General features: G+C 38.3%; 1 pseudogene; it reads left to right on the top strand.

Annotated features, from left to right (window-relative positions):
- Window positions 1-744: 744 nt before the first annotated feature.
- On the top strand, window positions 745-2,003 carry LOC112709217 (uncharacterized; annotated as a pseudogene).
- Window positions 2,004-8,612: the final 6,609 nt, after the last annotated feature.

Raw genomic sequence — 8,612 nt, forward strand, 5'->3', positions numbered from 1 at the left:
AAATAAATCGACAAAATGCTCGAGTTCGGCTTCACCAAAGAAGGATCGAAGTCCTAAAACTAAAGACTCGACCTCAGAAAGGAAGACCGAGCTTGAGCAGGGGCACTGTTCATACCCTGGGTCGAGCTGTCTGACCCGGGATGTTCTACAGGCAAAGCGACCGACCTCTTCAGGTCAGGATGACCCGACCTCTTCTCAAAGCGCTCGGCCAAGTCACAGGAAAGCCAAACAAAGGGCCTAAATAGAGGAACACGTCCCAAATCCAAGGGCAGCCCAAGCTCGTAGAGATAAAGGCGGTTCCTTTGAAGATAAGATGACTTCACTTGAAGATAAGATAACTAACTTATCGTATCTAAGAAGGTCATCCGACGCCATTATAAATACACTGGAGTACCCAGGTATAACCCATACTCTGATTCTACTCAATACCTGCTTAATACCCTTGCTAACTTAAGCATTGGAGTCCCTTGCAGGTACCCCCACCCTCCGGGGACGAAGGATTAGCACCATCACCAAGTTGGACACAACAAGCCCCGACCAGCACAGAAGATCTCGTCCGAGATTGACCTACAGTTTCAGGTAACCCTTGGAACATAATCATTTTTCCTTTTTAATTTGTGTAGTTCCCATTTATTCTAAATACAATGATTTGATGCTCAGAATATTTTCCAAACACCCAGATTTGTTCCCTGAAGAGGTGAGTATCATTCACGGGAAGAAATCAGACTTTTAAAGAAAGTATTGATGTTTCAGAGGAAGTGGTATTCTCTTTCTCCTTCACCACTGAATCTTTAGAGAAACCACAATAACTAAGTTTGACATTCAATCATTTATAACATAGTATAGTTGAATAACAATTTGATTTTCACAAGTTTGATTAAATCAAGCAAAAAACTAAATTATGAATAAACCTTACTTATATCCTTCCTGTCCTGAGGCTCTGTCCTGTTTGAGCAGGAGGTCATGAGTGTGGTTGTTTGCTTGTTTTGGCTAGAATGGTATGCTTTTTCTTTGTTACTTATATCCTTCCTTTTTGTAAGGAGTTTTTCATTCCCCTTTACTTTGCTTGGAATACTGAATAGATGTAAAACCTTTCTCAGGTCATGGAACAGTGCATAGCTAGACTAGATGTAGCAATGTTCAATGCAATTTTCGGGAGTCAGCACTTGAGATCCCAACTGATCCTGTATCAGATCCAATTGTGGATTCGAAGGTTTTGCCAATTTTCGCAAAAGATTTGAGCTTTGGTTCTGGTGCACAGCTGAAAAATTATGTATGTATATATTTGTTTGTATTAAATCTTATGGGGTGTGTCTATAACTTGAATTTGAATGTTTGGACAATAGGAAAATCTTCTATTGATTAAAGCATCAGTTTCTTAAAGGGAAAGTCATTATGCATAAGATTCAAATTTTTGTTGCCTAGCATAGAATATTGCTGTAGTGATTGTTGGAAATAAAAATGATTAATATGAACTAACAAATTTGGGGTTTACAAACATGTTGATGTGAACAGCACAACTATTGTAGTATCACGTTTTCATCTTATGGAAAGTTTGTTTAGGCTTATGAAAGGACTACTTGAACTGTAGGTTGGCAATTAGTCTCGATGGCTTACTGATATGTTCGGCATGGATGTTGAAGATTGTCTGCAAGATTAGGAGAGTGGTGAGAACGATGAGAGTAGGGACAACGATAGCAAACCTAAATCTTTTCTTCTCCTTAACGATTTGAGTGACCTTCTAATGCTCCCAAAGGATATGCTTATGGATAAACAAGTCAGACGAGAGGTTAATTCTCTTCTGTACCATTTCCTTTTCACTTTCTTTTTTGTTGCTCTATCATTATGTTTATTCTATTTCTTTAATTGTTGAGCAGGTATGTCCATCCATCACCCTTTCGTTGATTATACAGGTGCTCTGCAACTTCACTCCTGACGAGTTCTGTCCAGATCCCGTTCCAGGAATTGTGCTAGAATCTCTGCATGAGGAGGCTTATTCATAATTTAGTTTTTTGCTTGATTTAATCAAATTTGTGAACATCAATTTGTCATTCAACTATACTATGTTATGAATGATTGAATGTCAAACTTAGTTAGCGTGGTTTCTCTAAAGATTCAAATTTGACCATTACCATGTTTTTGGCAGTTAGAAATTTAGGAGTAATATAAAATGTGTAGCATCCCATCACTTTGAAAAAGAAAAAAAAACACCATACATGATCATCTAAGTTTTGATTTTGTTTTGGACAATACTGTTAGTTTCATGCAGGAAAGAATGTGGGACTTGGCAAAGACTATACCATCTTCTGCTTAGCAAAGACTATACCACGTGTTTGGACAATACTATTATTTAACCATTTTTCTTGTTCTTATTCATCTTTTTCAGGCAGCTAACCTCCACAAAAGGTTCGTGCAACACAAACACATGGTTCGTTTCTCATCCAACATTGTATTCTTTTTAATTAGTACTAAATTTAGGTTGATGATTCTCACTTTACTCTTTGAAACAACGCCGTTTTCCCCTTTTGCACTTGAAATTAAGCTGATTGGCATGATTTTGTGAATTTAGCATTCAACTTTAATGAGAATAATAAAAAAGCAACAAGTTTGTTTTCTTGTAGTTTTAATCTTTAATCTGATACTTGAAATTGGAACATGTGCTTCATTTTTTGCTCTTGCCAGGCAGACTTTTCATAATTCATTCAGTTCTATGATTTTGTTTTCTTCATGTGTCGTGAGAATGGTCAAAAGAATATTTGTAAGTAGCCCGGTCATTTTCTTCAACATAATCTTGTATTGATTGCGTAAGGTGGTGAATCAGTATGCAAAATCTTTACATGCTTCTCTTTTTGAATTATGATAATCTGTAGCTGTAAGCAGGGCAGTAACTGCTTGGAAATTAGTTCTTGCTGGGAATAAACACTGATACAATTGTTAAGGCCAAGAGTTTTCTTGATGGTGATGAAGATCAGCATGAAACAGATGTGTTAGAGAAGAATTTGAAGGCGCGTCAATATGCCAAGATTAGAAGATTAATGATTTTCTGTTTGTTAAGTTCTTTTTGGATATAGAGTGCAAACTTTGAATTTTAATTGATATGTGATACAAGTTTCATGTGACTTAAATTAACTTAAGTTATATTTTGATTGTTAATTGCTTCTTAAGATTATGTCTTTGAATTGTGCAACAGACTGGCGTTTAAATGCCAGAAAAGGAGCATCAGCCTAGCGTTTGAACGCCAGAATTAGCACTTAGATGGCGTTTACACGCTAGAATGGTGCATGGATGAGAAATCCTTGACACCTCAAGATCTGTGGACCCCACAGGATCCCCATCTACCTCAACTCACTCTCTCTCTTCTTTACACATTCCAATAACACCCTTCTCCAAATACCCTTCACCAATCACCTCCATCTCTCTTCAACATCACCTCTTCACCACTCACATCCACCCACTCTTCCCCAAAATCCCACTTACCTCAACATTCAAATTCACATCCTTTCCCTCCCAAACCCAACCCCTAAGACACGAACCCTACCCCTCTCTCCACTCCTATGTAAACACTTATTTCCCCCCTTGGCCGAACCAATCACACCTCTCCATCTCCTCCATTTTCTTCTTTTTCTCCTCCCTTATTTCTTTTCTTGCTCGAGGACGAGCAAATATTTTAAGTTTGGTGTTGGAAAAAGCGTTGCTTTTTGTTTTCAATAACCATTAATGGCACCTAAGGCCAGAGAAACCTCTAGAAAGAGGAATGAAAAGATAATTGCTTCCACCTCCGAGTCATGGGAGATGGAGAGGTTCATCTCAAAGGTCCATCAAGTGCACTTCTATGAAGTTGTGGCCAAGAAGAACGTGATCCCCGAGGTCCCCTTCAAGCTCAAAAGGAGAAAATATCCGGAGATCCGACATGAGATTAAGAGAAGAGGATGGGAAGCTCTCACCAATCCAATTCAACAAGTCAGAATCTTAATGGTTCAAGAGTTCTATGCTAATGCATGGATCACCAAGAACCATGATCAAAGTATGAACCCGAACCCAAATAATTGGCTCACAATGGTTCGGGGAAAATATTTAGATTTCAGTCCAGAAAATGTGAGGTTGGCGTTCAACTTGCCAATGATGCAAGGAGATCTTCATCCTTTCACAAGAAGAGTCAACTTTGATCAAAGGTTGGACCAAGTCCTCATGGACATCTGTATGGAAGTAGCCCAATGGAAGAAAGATTCCAAAGGCAAGCCGGTTCAACTAAGAAGGCTTGACCTTAAGCCTGTGGCTAGAGGATGGTTGGAGTTCATCCAACGCTCTATCATTCCCACTAGCAACCGATCCGAAGTAACTATGGATCGGGCTATCATGATCCATAGCATCATGATTGGAGAGGAAGTGGAAGTTCATGAGATCATACCTCTAGAACTGTATAAAGTGGCTGACAAGCCCTCTACTTTGGCAAGGTTAGCCTTTCCTCATCTCATTTGTCACCTATGCAATTTAACTGGAATTGTCATAGAGGAAGACATCCTCATTGAAGTGGACAAGCCCATCACTAAAAAGAAGATGGAGCAAACAAGAGAGCCCACTCATGGACCTCAACAAATGCATGAGAAAGTCCCTCATCAAGAAATCCCTGAGATACCTTAAGGGATGCATTTTCCTCCACACAACTATTGGAAACAACTCAACACTTCTCTAGGAGATTTGATATCCAATATGGAGCAACTACGGATGGAGCACCAAGAAGCATTCCATCATCCTCCATGAAATTAGAGAAGACTAAAGAGCCATGAGGGAAGAACAACAAAGGCAAGGAAGAGACACTGAGGAGCTCAAGCACTCCATAGGATCTTCAAGAAGGAGAACTAGCCACCATCACTAAGGTGGACCCGTTCTTTAATTCCCTTGTTATTTGTTTTTCTGCTTTTCGATTTTTTATGCTTTATGTTTGTCTATGTTTGTGTCTTTATTACATGATCATTAGTGTTTAGTGTCTATGCCTTGAAAATATGAATGTCCCATAAATCCTTCACCTTTCTTAAATGAAAAATATTCATAATTACAAAAGAACAAGAAGTACATGGATTTCGAATTTTATCTTGAAATTAGTTTAATTATTTTGATGTGGTGGCAATACTTTTTGTTTTCTGAATGAATGCTTGAATAGTGCATATTTTTTATAGTGAATTTTATGAATGTTAAAATTGTTGGCTCTTGAAAGAATAATGAAAAAGGAGAAATGTTATTGATAATCTGAAAAATCATAAAATTCATTCTTGAAGCAAGAAAAAGCAGTGAAAAACACAAGCTTGTGAAAAAAAGAAAAAAGAAAGAGCAAGCAGAAAAAGTCAATAGCCCTTTAAACCAAAAGACAAGGGTAAAGAGGATCCAAGGCTTTGAGCATCAGTGGATAGGAGGGCCCAAAAGAATAAAGTCCTGGCCTAAGCGGTTAAATCAAGCTGTCCCTAACCATGTGCTTGTGTCATGAAGGTCCAAGTGAAAAGCTTGAGACTGAGTGGTTAAAGTCATGATCCAAAGAAAAAGAGTGTGCTTAAGAACTCTGGACACCTCTAACTGGGGACTCTAGCAAAGCTGAGTCACAATCTGAAAAGGCTCACCCAGTTATGTGATGTGCGGAAAACGATCCGACACAAAACTCACCGGCAAGTGTACCGGGTCGCATCAAGTAATAATAACTCACATGAGTGAGGTCGATCCCACAGGGATTGAAGGATTGAGCAATTTTAGTTTAGTGGTTGATTTAGTCAAGCGAATCAAATATTGGTTGAGTGGTTTATCTTTAACAGAAGCTAAATTTCTTGGAATGTAAAGGGAGAGGGGAGAATTGCAGTAAATTAAAGAACAGGAAAGTAAAAGATGCTGAATCTTAAAGGACAAGAAATTAAATGACTGAAACTTAAAGTGCAAGAAATGTAAATTGCAGTAACTTAAAGTGCAAGAAATATAAATTGCTTGAATGGAAAAGGGAGTTAAGGATTGGGAATTCAGAATTTCAGCAAAGGAAAGTAAATTGCAACAATTAAATAAGCAGAAATTGAATTAGAAACAGCTAGAATTCAAACAAAAATGGGAATTAACTTGAAGCAGAGGTTCACAGAAGAACCAACAAGGAAAATGGGATCTCAGGACTCAAGAGACTAGATAGCAAAGTCTAGATCTCAATTACCTTTCCAGATCCAAGCCCACAAAGCAATTAACAAGAAATTGAAGAAGAAGCAGTAAAGGAATTGAAATTTAACTTAATTATGCAGAAGAGGAATTAAAGAGATTTTGAATGGAGATTGAGACAGAATATCCTCAATTCTTCACACCCAAAACTCCAACAAGAAAAATAAAAATCCCCACACAAGAACGAGGAAGAAGAGAGATCAATTCTCCTCCCCAATTCTCTGAAATCTCAGTGAAGTCCCTAAGAGAAAGTTCAAAAGCTCAAAATAAAAGTAAAAGTTCAAAGGAAAATTCAAAGTTCAAAAGTAAAGGAAAAGGTTCTAATTACATCAAACTATCTACTATTTATACACTTTCTATTCTTGGATCTTGGGATTTGGATGGGCTTTTGATTTGGTGAAGAAATGAATTAAATTGGATTTTTAATTCAATTTTTAGCCCAAAATAATTTGCTTCCAGTAGGCTGCCCTGCCCTTGTGGAGGGCATGGCCGGAATTGATGCGTGCTGCCTTGGTGCGAGCGTGGTGTGTGAGTTGGTGCTGCAGGATGCTGCCCTGCCCTTGTGGAGGGCAGGGCAAAAATTTTTGGTGCGCCAGTTTGGTGCACTGGCCGTGCGCTATGATGCTGCCAAAGCTCCCTTGGTGCGCCAGAATGGTGCGCTGGCCGTGCCACAACAAAATGCTGCCCTGCCCTTGCGGAGGGCAGGGCAATGTTTCCAAGTTGAAGCCCCGTGTTCGATCCTTGTGTGACGCGAACGCTACTTCTTTTCTTTGATATTCTTGGCACCAAAGTGAGACTTAGTTTCTTGTTTCCTCATGGTTCCGTGTTCGACTCTTGTGGCAAGCAATGGTGAACTTTTTCTTTGAATTTTTCCCTTTGGAGAGCCCGATACTGCCCTTGTGGAGGGCAGGGCAAGGTTTTTACTTTCTTTGATCCAAGGCACAATTTTGTGCTCTGCCCTTGTCGTGGGCAGGGCAGCGTTGCTTCTCTTGGCTTGCTTGCTCATGTTGCCCTCCTAGAGGGCAGTGTGCCCTTGTGGAGGGCAATGCTTGCTCCCTCCTCTTATGCGCCACACTTCTTCTCTCTTGGACCACGCTTTCTTAAGCCACGCTTTCTCTTTTCTTCTTTTCTTCACCTACAATAAACCAAAACAACCACTCAAAGTATCACTAAATTCACAAGGCTTATAAATCAATTAAAATTCAATTAAAATTAGCTTAAACCTCATGAATTAGCATCAAATTAATAGTAGTTGCTTGATTTAAAGAAGTTATGCATTTTCACTCCAAATCACTTACTTAGGATGCAAGAAAGTGCATAAAGACTAATAAAACAAGTGAAATTAGCTTGAAAAATGGGTATATGATGACTTGTCATCACAACACCAAACTTAAATCTTGCTTGTCCCCAAGCAAGCATCAAAACTAAGAGAAATTGAAATGAACAAGAAAAGAACATATATCCTTATTAGGCATATAGCAGAACTTGATTTATGGAGTCTTTATGCAGACAATGATAACTTAATTATTGTTGCTGTTACATAATATACATCTTTCCTCAAAGGCTTGCTAAACTTGCTGTTATAAGACTTACTTTTTAATTACTCCCTTGCTAACTTTTCTTTTCTTATAATGCTTAACAAGCTTATTATTCTTTTGGAGGTTTGGTGTCTAATGTTGCAGTAATAGCCTTTGGCTTTATTTTTTTTCTTTTACTCAACATCTTTCCACCACAGACACATGGCTCACTATTTCTTCCTAGGATCATTGATGCCCAGCATCTCTTTGGATAACTAAATGTTCTGTATCTAAGTTGCTCTTTATCGTGGACTTTCAATTGGCCATCCCAAATCAGTTGATCTAAGTGACCGGGTTTTAAAATACCCCTTAGAATTTACTTATCCAAGCATATCTTAGTACAAGAACACCACAGGCATATGTCCTAGGGTCCAAGCTATTGGTGTCCAACCTTTATTCTTTGGTTTTCTTGCCACTTTGCCTTTTTCTTCTTCCTTTTCTTTCTGTTTTTGTTCCCAAGGGCTTTTTCTTTATTGATAAGAATCTTTATAACAGCAAGCTAACTCACACTTTAATGAAACTGATATTATGCAACAATTATTTCATGAGTTATGCATTTAATCAAACACATATACCACCATTAACTTCCATTCTTACTTATGCAACATTGGATATTTCACTCTTCAATTCAAACAATTCTCTTTTATTCAAGCATATGGGAAACAAAACAAATTTCAAGCTAAGTGATGAATAACAAACAACATGCAGATTTGGCATACTTAATCAAACTACTTCACTTGCAACTAGATAAACACTTTAGCAGGATATATACTGGTTTCCATGTTCAAAACAATTCACAGCAGCAAGGATTAAGTTTAGATACAACCTTTGAAGTTGCAGCCCTTTGATTCT

This window comes from Arachis hypogaea, chromosome 9 (genome assembly GCF_003086295.3).
Source record: "Arachis hypogaea cultivar Tifrunner chromosome 9, arahy.Tifrunner.gnm2.J5K5, whole genome shotgun sequence".
In the NCBI taxonomy this organism is placed as follows: Eukaryota; Viridiplantae; Streptophyta; class Magnoliopsida; order Fabales; family Fabaceae; genus Arachis; species Arachis hypogaea.